Source organism: Betta splendens, chromosome 2 (genome assembly GCF_900634795.4).
Source record: "Betta splendens chromosome 2, fBetSpl5.4, whole genome shotgun sequence".
Classification (NCBI taxonomy): domain Eukaryota; kingdom Metazoa; phylum Chordata; class Actinopteri; order Anabantiformes; family Osphronemidae; genus Betta; species Betta splendens.
The window spans coordinates 13,527,259-13,542,576 of NC_040882.2; the positions used below are offsets into that span (position 1 = coordinate 13,527,259).

General features: G+C 46.9%; 1 protein-coding gene and 1 long non-coding RNA gene across 5 annotated transcripts in view; both read left to right on the top strand.

The window, feature by feature from the left end:
- LOC114842173 (neuroligin-2-like) overlaps positions 1-15,318 on the top strand; it is a 315,730-nt gene that overhangs the window by 173,519 nt on the left and 126,893 nt on the right. The window lies entirely within an intron of this gene.
- The window catches only part of LOC129603669 (uncharacterized), a 149,633-nt gene that overhangs the window by 71,551 nt on the left and 62,764 nt on the right, over positions 1-15,318 (top strand). The gene's annotated exons all lie outside the window — the stretch shown is intronic.

Sequence of the window (15,318 nt, forward strand, 5' to 3'; positions counted from 1 at the left end):
CCCCAGTGTGTTTGTAACCAGCAATTGTGACTCTGGTATAGAGGGGAGCATATGTCCTGGGGCTACATGCTGCAAAGAGGGTCCCGAGATTTCTGGAATTGCATTATTATGTAGAATGAGTTTAATAACATATTTTAAGCCTGTCACAGTTCCCATATTAGTATTAAGGCTAGGTGTTTTAGCATCTCGAAGAGCTTATTCTGCAACAGCGTTATGCCCTCTACTCAGCATGCATGAGACTTTAGCTGATGAAGGGGCATCCTGACACTGTCAGGCCTTCCTCTTTTCCCCAGTCTATTTTTTAATCAGCAACGATGTCTCTGGTATAGGGGGGTTGCGCATGTCCTGGGGCTATATGCAATGGGATATAAGAATTTTGAAGCAGTATTATTATGTAGAATGAGTTTAATAATATAGCTTTTAAGCCTATCTTGACCCTCATATTAATATTAAGGCTATACTTTTCAGCATCCTGAAGAGCTTGTTCTGCAACAGCATTATAGCGTTTACTCAGTCTGCATGCCGCCTCCCAGCTCCGCAGGTGTTTGCTCTCATCCAGCCTGCAAACAGCTCTAGGCAGCAGTTTTGATGGGTATTTCTTATCCGATATGTGGCACTGTGTAGCAGGCATCCCGAGACCTTCAATGCAAGGGGGTCTTTCATCCTGTGTATGGCTTTAAGCCATGATCATCCGGGCCCCCTCATTTCTGTGTCTATTATTGATTCTAACTGATAAAGGGACATCCTGGACCCATCAGTGTAAGGCTTTCTTTTAGCCCACATCTGGTTCTAGCTCACAATTGTGCCTCTGTTATAAGGGGTTGCAATTGTTTTGTTCTGGAAATTCAGTCCTTCTGGAGTTGTGCTATTATTTAAAGTGAGTAGCACAATATAATAGTACAATAATACATATTTAAAAACCTTTCCGTCAGAAGCTAGAATGAATCCTCAAACAAGCCCTTTTTAATTTCCTAAATTACATTAAAGTAGTATTAGGCAAATCTCCCGGATTTTCAGCATGTGTAGAATGAGTAGAATATTTTAATGCTGTATACAATATACTGTAGCGTCATACGAGTATTACGATTCATTATAGAAGATTGACTCTTTCCAACTCTAGTGAGACGGTCAGCAATTTGAAGATCTTAAATTACTAAATTACGATAAAATGGTATTTAGTTCAGAGAACCCTCTTGTTCTGGGAATGTAGAATAAGTAAAGTGTATTTGGCAATTTACTATATGTATAAATAGACTTTTCACCAGCAGTTTCGTGCCCTCCTCCTCATGGGTTTTGGGAGTAACTGGCGGGGGGGTCGCGCATGGGGTCATTGCCACATCTGTATGTAATTACGAGGGTCTAAATATATTATATTAACAAATTTCATTCGCATCAGCTCCAGCATCACTCTCTCTCTCTCGTATACCAGAGAGCGAGCGACTCCATAAGTACAGCTTCTCTTTTCAAATGGATGTTTATTAGACTCTAGAACTCTTTTGAAAAATTTTCTTGTCATCATGAGACCGACTGGCTGTACACCAATGCCAGCGCCAACATTTGCCTCAAGAGCAAGGCCCCCTACATCTGCAGCATCTGCTGGGTCAATACGCCTTCAACACCTTCTTGAACGGATCAGTTCTTAGATTCGTCGGTCAGTTATTACATAATATAGGCTGAATGACATTCAAGTCTGCAATGTGTTAAAAAATGGAAGAGTTTTTTTTTTTCTAAAATGACGTCGAGATTCATCCAGCGCCGCTGACCGATCACAACCTCGACAGTGAGTATGGCTATTGTAAAACTTAATTATATTGTCTTTTATTCCGCCGGGTCTATTGTAATAAGCCTCTCTCCTGGCGGATCCCCTGGCGCATGACGCTGGCGAGGCCTCCTTGTCCCAGAGGGGCGAAGGCCCCGACAACCCCCCTGAAACCAGGATTGTAACCAGAAACAGGTTCAATAATAATAAAAATAAATCCAGAGCCTGTAAACCTGTGGTCAGGATGGTGAAAAGGTGGATGGAGGCACAGGTAAACTAAGCGGCCCTAGGGGGCGCCACCTGCTGGGGGCGGCGCCACTCCATGCTTTCAGAAAAGAAACTGTGTAAACGCGCCCGAAGCGAAGGAGAAGGGCTCAAAATCAGGATTTCACCTAGAGCACGGAAACAATCGCGCTCCTACCTTTTGGCAGGTTACCCACTCACCAGGGCCATAAAATGCGATCAGCCATTTTTACTGGCTACCAGTCCTGTCAATCTTGTGTTAATGTTTTTAGGCCAATTCCATAGCTTATAACAAGTAAAAAGACACCTCACGGGCCACAGACACCTGTCCCCCTAGTGGCCTGTACAGCAACAGATTTGGACACGGTGGACATGAATGAACAATTTCATACATGTTTAGATTGGTATAAGTAACTGGTATTTGGATATATTGATCACTTCTATTGCTGTTTTAGGAGCTGTAATAATGGAAAAACATATAGAATATCCACACTAGGAAACTCCTAAGCTCATTTGACTGTTTGCATTAATATCATTGGTACTGGTCCTGCTTCACTTCATCAAAACCGACGTTTTGTTGAGTTGATGTTCACTGATTATGCTGTGATTATATGTGGCTTAGAAGTTACTGAGTTGGAAGTTTTACAGTGAGATTTTTCATCCTAAAAGTGGTGTTTTTTCAGACAACCTAAAATAGTATTTTTTGTTATTTATAAACATCACACTGGTTTTTGGTTCACTTCAGAGAAGATTGTTGTTTGTATTTGTATCATTGTAGGGCGTTAGTTAGTATCATAACTTTAGTGTAAACACTGCTACATGTGAAGTACTGTCTCACTGACTTGTCTCAGGTGGTGAGTTACTATATCCTGACAATATTACATGTAGCTTCTGACTATCACACAGATCATCAGGAGTAAATTGGAACATTGGATAATTTTTAAATCAAAGCCACAAAATCCAAACTTTAAAAAAAGGAGACGTTTGCAGGGGGTGAAATCTGCTACAGTGACTTTCCTGGTTAGGAGCTGTGTGCTACAGGACGCCCACATGGGCAACATTAGAACAAATAAAAAAAGATGTGACATCACAAAATGATGAGCAGGTTTTACTGGGTGATGAATCTAAAACCTTGAGCTTGAGGCCATTTGTTTGCAAACTGCACCTGTTGCCTTTGGTGGTCACAAAATAATAATTTCATCCATTCATTCAAAGAAATTTAAACTTATATTTACAAATATTTTGCCCGTTTTTGACTCTTACACCTAAAAATGTACAGTTTAGATCCTCTTCCAGATGTTGTGTATCTGTGTCCTTACTCCCAGTTTGGTTTTTATCCTCCACGCCCGTTTTGCTCAGTGAATCTGAGGCAGTGGCGCCCTCCAGTGGTTCCTTATAAAGTAGACATGGAAAAAGACCAAACTAAACGAGTGGTTCCTGTTTCCACCTCCTGTGGTGTCGCTGTAGCTGCGTTGTGGTGAGGTTTATTCACAGCCCCTTCACTGCCTCCTTATCAACAGGAGTGAGTACAAAAGGGTTGGTGTGGATCTGACCAGGCAGATCCTCCGTAGGACAGAGTAGGAAGGTGGCGAATGACCTCAGCTTCACGTTCTCCCTTTAAGGCTGAGAGTCTTTCTTTTCAGTCTGTTCTCCACAGCACATTTCCATCCTGTTCCACAGCTTCTACTCGTCATCTGCCTCACACACGAGTCACTTGTTCTGTGTTACATTGTGCACATTTCCCTTTTCCACTAACAACGTGTCAGACAGGAGCGGTCAGATGCAGGATGTCCCCCCCCCTCACCTCCCTGTTAGGCAGTAATAAAATAGAAAACAAACACACAGGCTAAAGCTAGAGTAGAGCACAGGCAAAGACAGCACCGGTGACTAACCTCTCTCACACTGGATGTGGGCTCACATCACTTCACTCCGCGTACAGTATTAAGCTGCATCGCCGCACTGTCCCGCAGAGACCAGCAGGGGGCGATGCTGAGCCGTTAGCCTGCACATCCTCGCTCCAAAGCAAAGAGCACAATCCCACACGGCAGCCGTCACGTGTGCGGCTTTTACCCTGTTTAGGAGAACTGAGCCCCGTCTTCACCTCGCGGTCGTGTGCCGTTGGGGGGATGGGGCGCCCCCCCCCAATATAATGGTAGGGGAAACACTGTATGGTAATCACAATCACATTAAACACAGCAATCAGCAATAAGTGAATGAATGAAAAAAGGCTAAATAAAAGGAAAAAAGGATAAATAATAGTCAATACCGAAGTGTGATGGCTTTGAGCAGGAGAAAAGAGTATTTTTTTCTTACATGTAAAAGCCTAAGGATAACTAATGAATTTGGAAAGTTCCATTTTAGCGCTTTAGCGCATCAGAATTCTCTGGGGATTCGAGATGTTTGTCTTGCCTTAATTTGCAGCTGTAGGCCGCTGTACAACGTTTCTCATTACCGGTTTGGTTGAACGAGAGATTCCCTGTCTGAGCCAGGTGCCACAGCCTGTGGACCAGGAATCGTCGTCCTGTGGGTGATGATGGCTCGGGTTAGCGTGGGTTCAGTCGGCCAGCTTTGGTTGAATTGTCAGAGTCTCAGGTGTTTTAGTGAGCAGCGCTACTTAAATCAGCCAAATGGAAAAACTGTCTGGAATCAAATTTAACTAATAAGATCAAAAATAGTGAGTAAAATTTGGACTGTTGATTATAGTTCAGTTTCAGTTTTTTTACGTAAGTTTACAAATTTTAAGAACAAAGGAGAGTTAAGAAATTGTAACTAAGGTTTCACTAGTTTAATACCGCCCTGTTATGGACTGGCGTAGAAAATGGATGGATGGTTTAATAACCAAGGGGCAGTGAAGAAATGGGTTCAACCAGTTGTTGCAGAGTTGTGCCTCTCTACTTGCAGTATCAAACTATTTGATTTAGACTAATTCTAAATTTGAACTAACTATACTTTTCTCTATAACTATAAGTTCTATCACATTATATCACAACGTACATGTAACGATCACTTTGGCAAACAAATCAATGGAGAAACAAAAAATAATGCATTTGTTTATTTATTTATAAGTAGTCCTGCTTATGCTGTAACAAATGAAACGTTATCTCCCGATGAGTTGTTGTATCATTATCTAAAACTATGCCATGATCCCTAGGCCAGCCATTCTGTGTCCCTCTCAGCTCACCATGTTTCTGCTCTGGACCACACCCACTCCCTCTCTCTCCCTCAAACTCTCTGCAATCAGGACAATTCCACACTCTGTCCATGTTAGCCACACATTTAAGTCGTGCATTGGTGCCCATCCTTAGCTGCTGGTAATGTCTACCCTGCCTTAGCTCTTGGTTCATGCCTTATTTAGCCATGCACATAAGACGTGCATTGTGCCACTTTGATTAGACTTGTTTGTGTTAGATCCTCCTATTCATTTGTTTATACTTTGTGTTATCAGGAGCTTCATGTTTTGTATCCTGCTGTACATATTTGGTTAATAAAAAATACTGGCTTTTATTTATTCATGGCTCTCTTTGGTTCTAACTTACAGTAGTTCCAATGGATTCCCAACGACTTGATCTGGCATTTTGTGTGGCAGAACGTTATGCACTAAATCAAAACAATACAACATACTCAAATAATATTTGCCAGTAACATCAAATCATACATGGCTTAATGTAAATCTTACTAATTAAACAACTGTAGAATTGAACTACTTTTATTTTCCTGTCCGGCATTTCAACAAGCAGCATGTATTAGGCTGAATGCTGTATTATGATGGACAGTTTTGCTTGACAGAGGTGTGTATGTATATGTGTATATACAGTATATTTAACTGGAGGGGGAGTGTTTGTCCATGTGTGTAGGCCTGATGACCTCCCCAGGGTATACTCCAGCTCTTGCCCAAGACACAGCACTCCTCTGACCCTTGTTGTCTGACCCTCCCCTAGGGGTGTCAGTGGGCAGCCATGTTATAGCACCCATGGCGCTAGTAAGAAGTGTCTTGCTTAGGTAGGTACTTGCTAAAAAGTTAGTTACTATAGAGGGATGAGCTAATATTTGTTTTTCTTTTGTTCACCTCAACTTGCCTTGCCTGTGCAGGAGGGGTGGGCGGATCGGTCCTAATATCGATAATATCAATACCAACGCTAGTATTGATATCAATCGATACCCCAACAAAAATATCGATACTTTGGTTTAAATTTTTACTACTCTGCACTGTTGCTGTTTTTCAAATAATCAACCTAACTATCTTGCCTGTCTGCATCTGCCTGTATAGCAGAGCGAAGCAGACACACACCAACACCCCTCTCCTCCCTCTCCCTCATTTTTGGACAAGCCAAAAATGAAACAATAGCAAACTGTACAATTTGAAAAAAGGCAGTTAAATACAGTGGCAACAGCACACATTTATATTATATACTCATATTTACTATATACAGTGCCTTGTGAAAGTATTCGGCCCCCTTTAACTTTGCAACCTTTTGCCACATTTCAGGCTTCAAACATAAAGATATAAAACTGTAATTTTTTGTGAAGAATAAACAACAAGTGGGACACAATCATGAAGTGGAACGAAATTTATTGGATATTTCAAACTTTAACAAATAAAAGACGTCAAAACTGGGCGTGCAAAATTATTCAGCCCCCTTAAGTTAATACTTTGGCGCGCCACCTTTTGCTGCAACTACAGCTGTAAATTGCTTGGGGTGTGTCTCTATCAGTTTTGCACATCGAGAGACTGAAACCTTTGCCCATTCCTCCTTGAAAAACAGCTCGAGCTCAGTGAGGTTGGATGGAGAGCCTGAAATCTGGCAAATTTCAAGGGGGGTGAATACTTTCACAAGGCACTGTATATAATTCAATTTAAAACAAAACACCTAAAAGTCGTGACCATGTATTTATATTTGATAATGCATTAAATTTAAAAAAATATCGGCGATACTTGTCCAGTATTTTCTTGGTATTGGATCGATACCAAAGCTTGCAGTATCGCCCACTATTACTGGGCAGGGTGGTACATGCCACCCAGGTGTACTGGCGCTACCAAATAAATTTCAGAGAGAAAGGAGGCAGTTTTGGGAGGCTTGTTTGTACAGTAAATGCCTGTCCATGCCATGTTATTGTGTCTCTTGTAATTAATGGTAATATTTTTTCACTGACTCCTAGTTTTTGTTGACCTTCCTTTTGCCAAGTCCATCACATTTTTTACACCCTCTGAAGAATTGATTTCTTTAATTTGCTACTGTCCTTCTATAAGACCATCAAACTAAAAGTGCTGCTCCTACGCTGCTAGGATTAGTGATCCCATGTGTCACGGCTTCCGAGGTAGCGGACCCACATGCACAGCGCAGACAAGACTTGAGTGGTGACGCAGTTTACTTAATTCGTGGTCAGGCAAACGAAGGTCAATACACAGAGCAGGCAGGTACAGTACAGACAGGGTTTAGACAAGCGGTGGTCACAAGGCAGGCTAGGGTCAACTCACGGCAAGGCAGGATAATCACAGGCTGGCCTGGAGACGTGGTCAGGTACAAAACAGGATCATATGCGGGTTTCACGATCACGGATACAAAAAACGCTGGATTGCTGGCAAGGACACAAAAGACAATCTGGCAAGGGGCTGGGGTGAGAGGTGGTGCTTAAGTACTAAATGGTGATGACTAAATGACAGACAGGTGAGTAGATTAGAACCGGGAGCAAGGCTGGCTGAAACTACCAATGACTGCGACAGGAAGTGGTGACAAAATAAAACCGGAAATGAGTGATTACAGTGACTAAATGATCTAGACTGTGACAGAACCCCCCCGTCAAGGGCGGATTCCCAGACGTCCCACAGAACACCAAAAGAGGCAAAACACAAATAAATATGATGGGTGACGGGCTAGAACAAACACAAGAACTGAGTGGCAGGGAAAACAGAACAAAGTCCCTGAGGTGAGTCCATGACAAGAACATACAAAGTCCAGAAGCCTCCTCAAGGAGGGTGGATGCGCGGCGAGATCCTGCTCAGCCGCCGCTGGGGCAGGGCGGCACGCCCAGTGCCCCTGAGCTGGGCCAGCGTCCACGGGGACCACCCCGAACGGCGATGTCCTCCAGGCGGACGCCGATCCTGAAAACTGATGGGTCGAGGCGGACGACGCCGCAGGAGGCAGCGCCATCCAAACAGCAGGATGCGCCGAGGGCGAGGCCACCAGTCCGGCAGCAGAGACAGAGACAAGGCAGGAACCAGAGACGAAGGCAGACGTGGAGACGAGGCAGGAACCAGAGGCGAAGACAGACGTGGAGACGAGGCAGGAACCAGAGGCGAAGACAGACGTGGAGACGAGGCAGGAACCAGAGACGAAGGCAGACGTGGAGACGAGGCAGGAACCAGAGGCGAAGACAGACGTGGAGACGAGGCAGGAACCAGAGGCGAAGACAGACGTGGAGACGAGGCAGGAACCAGAGGCGAAGACAGACGTGGAGACGAGGCAGGAACCAGAGGCGAAGACAGACGTGGAGACGAGGCAGGAACCAGGCCGCCAGGAACCGATGCAGGTGCGGCCGGAGCCGGGCCTCCAGGAACGGAGACAGACGTGTCCGGGACCAGACCACCATGAGCAGAGACGAACGTGTCCGGGACCGGACCACCAGGAGCTGAGACGAGCGTGTCCGGGGCCGGGCCTCCAGGAGCTGAGACGAGCGAGGCCGGGACCGGACCACCAGGAGTTGAGACGAGCGAGGCCGGGACCGGACCACCAGGAGTTGAGACGAGCGAGGCCGGGACCGGACCACCAGGAGTTGAGACGAGCGAGGCCGGGACCGGACCACCAGGAGTTGAGACGAGCGTGGCCGGGACCGGACCGCCCGGAGCTGAGGCAGATGCGATCGGTGCCAGATCAACCGGGATCGCTGCAAACGTGGCCGGCGCTGGACCACCAGGAGCTGCACCTGCACACATTGGCTCAAAAAACACAGGGACCAGGAGCGGACCGACCACCTCCTCCGGGAGGGTGGCAGGGGACCGCGCTGGACCAACCTCTTCCGGGAGGTCGACAGGAGACAGAGCTGGACCGACCTCCTCCGGGAGGTCGGCAGGAGGCGGAGCTGGACCGACCTCCTCCGGGAGGTCGGCAGGGGACAGAGCTGGACCGACCTCCTCCGGGAGGTCGGCAGGGGCTGCTACAGGTGCTGCGGCGGGAGCGACCCCCACCTGGGGATCGTCGGGAACTGCGGCCTCCGAGGGGCCGACAGTGGCAGGAACTAGAACTGCGGCCTCCGAGGGGCCGACAGTGGCAGGAACTAGAACTGCGGCCTCCTCCGAGGAGCCGACAAGAACTGGGACTAGAACGGCCTCAATATGGCCGACAGGAACAGGAACAGGGACGGCCTCAATATGGCCGACAGGAACAGGGACGGCCTCAATATGGCCGACAGGAACAGGAACGGCCTCAATATGGCCGACAGGAACAGGAACGGCCTCAATATAGCCGACAGGAACAGGAACGGCCTCAATATGGCCGACAGGAACGGCCTCAATATGGCCGACAGGAACAGGAACAGGAACTGAGGCCTGGCGTGACTGGCCAGGGGTGTCCGCTAGCTGGCGTAAAGATGGAGCTTGAGCTTGGCGTGGCGGAGCCGAGGCTTGAGCTGCTGCAGGCTGAGCTGAGGCTTGAGCTGCTGCAGGCGGAGCTGAGGCTTGAGCTGCTGCAGGCGGAGCTGAGGCTTGAGCTGCTGCAGGCGGAGCTGAGGCTTGAGCTGCTGCAGGCGGAGCTGAGGCTTGAGCTGCTGCAGGCTGAGCTGAGGCTTGAGCCTGACGTGGCTGAGCTGAGTCGTGAGCTGGAGCTGGAGCTTGGCATGGCTGAGGTGAGGCTAGGGCAGGGGTTGCTGCAGCCAGAGACGCAGGAGACGCTGGGGCCCGTGATGCAGCCTTAGACGCTGGGGCCAGGGGTGCAGCCTTAGACGCTGGGGCCAGGGGTGCAGGCTCTGATGCAGGAACGGGTGCAGGCTCTAATGCAGGAACGGGTGCAGGCTCTGATGCAGGAAGGGGTGCAGGCTCTGATGCAGGAACGGGTGCAGGCTCTAATGCAGGAACGGGTGCAGGCTCTGATGCAGGAACGGGTGCAGGCTCTGACGGGGGTTCAATGAAACCCAGGGCCTCGCGCAGCGCAGGCTTCCGGGCGATGAGCAGGGCGGCTTCACGGAAGTGACGCTCCTTGATTACCGGGTCGGTCTCTGCCTCAGCGGAGTTCAGCCAGTGTGCAAACAGGAACAGGACCGGAGGGGCGCATTGGGCACGGATCCGCAGGAAGATGCTGCCCGGGATGCCTGCGATGGAGATGGGCATGTCGTATGATGGAGCGAGAGTGCCCTCTGCTGGCGGAGAGGGCCGCTTGATTTCTGCGACCGAGTCCTCTGGAGCCTGGACAGGGGAATCCGGCTGTCGTCGACGCCGTCTGGACCTCCGACGACTAGCTGTGGGCTTCACCTCCTCAACCGCCAGGGCTGAAGCAGGAGCCGGGACCACGGTACGGACTGGATGGGACTGGGGAACTATGGTGGTAGCGTGGGCATGGACTTGGACCGATGAGCTGGTGTCTGGAACGGGAGCTGGATCTGCCTGAGCGGCGTCTGGAGCAGGGACTGGATCTGCCTGAGTGGCAACAGGGGAGTGAGCTTGACTCGACTGAGCCGCGACAGGAACGTGAGCTGGGTTCGGCTGAGCAGTGACAGGAACGTGAGCTTGGTTCGACTGAGCAGCGACAGGAACGTGAACTTGACTCGACTGAGCAGCGACAGGAACGTGAGCTTGACTCGACTGAGCGACGACAGGAGCGTGAGCTTGACTTGACTGAGCGACGACAGGAGCGTGAGCTTGGCTTGACTGAGCGACGACAGGAGCGTGAGCTTGGCTTGACTGAGCGACGACAGGAGCGTTAGCTTGGCTTGACTGAGCAACGATAGGAGCGTGAGCTTGACTCGAATGAGCAGCGACAGGAGCGCTTTCCGGTGCAGCAGGAACAGCTGATGAGACGCTGGCGGGCGCCGCGCGCAGAGCGCGTGCCAAATCCTTCCGCATTGCCTGGAGTTTCTCAAAAAGCGTCTGCACTTCCGGGTAGTCAAGCCACCAGAATTCCTCCTCCAGGATAGCAATCGCCTGTTTTATTACGCGGAGCCGCGCCTTCAGACTGGGGGCTTCCGCGTAATTCCTCGCGAGCTCTTTGAAGCACCAGCGGAGATCCACCGGCAGACTCGAGCAGGTAAAAACCATCACGACTCTTGCGTTGTCCGAGTACACAAAACAAAATCCCTTGCAGCCCTTAAACCGATGCAAGACGCCGGCTGGGTCCGAGTGTGGCCAGATTGTACTGTCACGGCTTCCGAGGTAGCGGACCCACATGCACAGCGCAGACAAGACTTGAGTGGTGACGCAGTTTACTTAATTCGTGGTCAGGCAAACGAAGGTCAATACACAGAGCAGGCAGGTACAGTACAGACAGGGTTTAGACAAGCGGTGGTCACAAGGCAGGCTAGGGTCAACTCACGGCAAGGCAGGATAATCACAGGCTGGGCTGGAGACGTGGTCAGGTACAAAACAGGATCATACGCGGGTTTCACGATCACGGATACAAAAAACGCTGGATTGCTGGCAAGGACACAAAAGACAATCTGGCAAGGGGCTGGGGTAAGAGGTGGTGCTTAAGTCCTAAATGGTGATGACCAAATGACAGACAGGTGAGTAGATTAGAACCGGGAGCAAGGCTGGCTGAAACTACCAATGACTGTGACAGGAAGTGGTGACAAAATAAAACCGGAAATGAGTGATTACAGTGACTAAATGATCTAGACTGTGACACCGTGCTGTCTTTCAGTCCAGCTTTGTCTAGCCATTGGTAGGATTTGTCGATATCAGCCACTTCTTCTTTCTGTCGATATACATATCATGCAGCGGTTTGTCCTTCCATTAGGGTTCTTCTTCCTTCCCCTCCTCCTGTGGTTTCTGCTGCCTGAGGTATTCACTAAGCACGTCATCTGTTGGGGCCATCTTCCTAGTGTATTCATAGTGGCTTAGATGCTCACTAATCCTTGGCCTCCTTCCTTCCGCTTGGCGTACAATCTCAAGGGGCTGAATTTGAGGTGAAACCCTCCATGCATTGTAAGGAACCTCCTTGTCTTGATGTCAGTGGTTTCCATCTCCTCTTTTGGCCAGCTTATTATGCCAGCGTGGTACCTGATTGCGTCGCAATCCAAGAACAGACATCTCTACCAGATTGTAATAGATCCTCTAACAGCGCTATAGAATATATGTTTGCACCATTTTGCACATATTTATATATCCTTTTATCTAAGATGGCGAAATCAAAGCCTCGTGAATCGCTAAGTAACTATGATTATAAAATCGACACATTGCTCGACACCATATGACACAGTCAGAACGAAACCTGCTGGTTGTGTGTGAGAACTGCATCAGAGCAGACTGACCATCAAACTCTCGCTGATACGTGGTTGTTCACAATAATAGTCCATGTTTTATTGTCAAATAAAAGTTATTTAATCAAAGGTGTGTAATTGTGTTTCTCTGTGGATAATGATATATAAGTAGCCTTGATGTGGCAAATATGTTTGATAGTCAGATGTTTTTAGAGCTGTATTTGGCGCTTCTGCAACTCTGTTTATTACTACATTGTGGAGACATGTTGGTCATTTAGTTAAATGAAAGACTTTTATTTCATTTTATTTTTCCACAGAACATGGCTTTAATCACCTTCTCACTACGTTTTCCAGCTTTGGAGAAGAGCCGTTTGCACAGCACTGATGACTGACTAATAAATATATATTTATTGGAATTGAGACTTTTCAAAATGTACAGTCGTGGCCAAAAGTTTTGAGAATTACCGAAATATTGGAAATTGGAAAAGTTGCTGCCTACGTTTTTATATTAGCAATTTGCATATACTCCAAAACGCAAAAAAGAGCATCCAAAAAGAGTGATCATATGAACTGCATAGTTTCAGAATGTCATAAGTGGTGGACCCACATGCACGGCACAGACAGACTTGGATGTTGAAAAACAAAAGGGATTTATTCCAAAAAAGACAGAGTCAGAATCAGACAAGGTCATACACAGGCAGGCAACGACGAACAATCCAGTGGATCAGGCAGACTCAGTTTCGTGGGCAGGCAAGATTCATTAACGTGAGGATCAAGGTTACAGTACCGTTCAGACAGAGGCAGAATCGAAGTCAATCTAACTTGCAGGGTTGTTTACCAGGCAGGCTCGAAGAACAAGGCATACACGGCAGGTAGGGATTAGGCAGAGTCGGTTACGGCGGTCGAAAGCAGGGTTCAAGATAACATGACTAGACATGAATACAAGGACAAGGATATTTTTTTCATATGAAGCCTCTTTCGGATTGTTTGGGGCATCTGGAAAAAAGCTTGTCCAGAGAGGAAAAGGTGAGCGCTACAGTACCATCAGTCCTGTGTCATGTCAACAGTAAAGCATCCTGAGACCATTTACAGTATGTGTGGGGTTGCTTCTCATCCAAGGGAGTGGACACAATTTTGCCCCAAAACACCACCATGAATAAAGAATGTTACCAAAACACCTTCCAACAGCATCGTCTTCCCACAATCCAACAACAGTTTGGTGAAGAACAATACATTTTCCAGCATGTTGAAGCACTGTGCCATAAGGCGTAGTAAGTAAGCATTACTAAGTGTAATTGTAAGTAATTGGCTCGGGGACCAAAACGTTGAAGTTTTTGCCTGGAAACTTCACAGATCTTAATCCCAATGAGAACTTGTGGTCAATCCTCAAGAGGCGGGTGGAGAAACAAAAACCCACTAATTCTGACAAACTCCAAGAAGTGATCATGAAAGAATGGGTTGCTATCAGTCAGAATTTGGCCCTGACGTTGATTGAGAGCATGCCCAATCGAAGAACAGAGGTCCTGAAAAAGAAGGGCCATCACTGCAAATACTGACTCTTTGCATGAATGTCATGTAATTGTCTGTAAAAGCCTTTGAAACATATGATGTATCGACAACTCTCGCTCTTATTGGTCATGTGATTTGTGATTTGATGACCCTTCCGCTTCAAAAGATCGACGCTGAGTCGAGTGGGAGCTCTCGAGTTGGACATGTCTAAACTGCAGACACATGGCTGTAATAATTGTTTTTGGTTTTTGCTTTTCTGCAGTGTGACTAACGCTCGTTTTCATGTGATTAACAGTTTCCTAATTTCACCTTAATATCGCCAACTGACCAATAGCTGTAGAAAAGTACTTACGCCAGTCAGGGAGCTGCTGTAGATCTACACACCTTTTTATTGCTCCCACGGGGTCTTTGTGTGTAAGTAACCTTCAGAAATGAGGCAGCTTTACCTCATATATAATTCCGTTGCACTTCCACCTAGACTAACCATATCTAACTGCCTGCCTACTACTGTAGTTCCCTTTACAAGCTGTCAGGTTGTTTACCATCACCACTTTTCATCTATTTAGTGCTCTCCTTACACTACTGCTGCATTCTCTCTTTTTAACCTACAAAATGATTGTCCCTCTGTTCATACAGTCGTAGCACTTCAAAGTGACCACCTTTTTCACTGCAGTACGGTCACGTCGCCACCGGTGGTCTATCTGTGTCTGCACATTAAGCACAAAAAACGATGTCATGGTATTGTATCATTAAATGTAGAGTAGTTCATTTTTAAATATTATAGATTATTATGCGTCTTTGCTCGCTAGTGTGGGCTAGTGTTTGTTGTCAATTGCCGAAGCTGCTGATGTTTTTACACAGTTCCCAGGCCAGCCGAGAGACACAGTCCCTCCTCCAGCCAATCCAATAGAATAATATAAGTATAATAACATATAATAGGAATCTATATTTATTCATCAATCTGTGTTATAAATGTATTTTATGTGTATGTCTGTACTCATCTTCTGGTTTGTTGATCATGAGGAAAAAATACAAAACAAACGTTTGCGTTTCAACTGGTAATTTTAAGTAACGAAATTCAAGTGTTGTTGTTTTTTCGACACAAGGCACGGAGTTGGATTTAAAGCTGATTTTTCGTTTTGAGAAAAAAGCAGAGAACGAAAAAATAAGTCGTTCTCTCGTTATAGCAGCTTTTAAGTTGGTGGAGAAACCAAACTCCTAAAATTTACTCAGACCGCAATGACCTATAGTTTGCTCTGACTCTGAATAAAACGTAAGAGCCCGAATGACAGATGAAGTGTCCAGATAGAGCTTAATCAGAAATGTATGCTTGTCAAATGCAGGCAACGAGAGAATCAGGGAAGTGGCATCACCATCTGAAGCAGACAGTGATTTGACGTTCT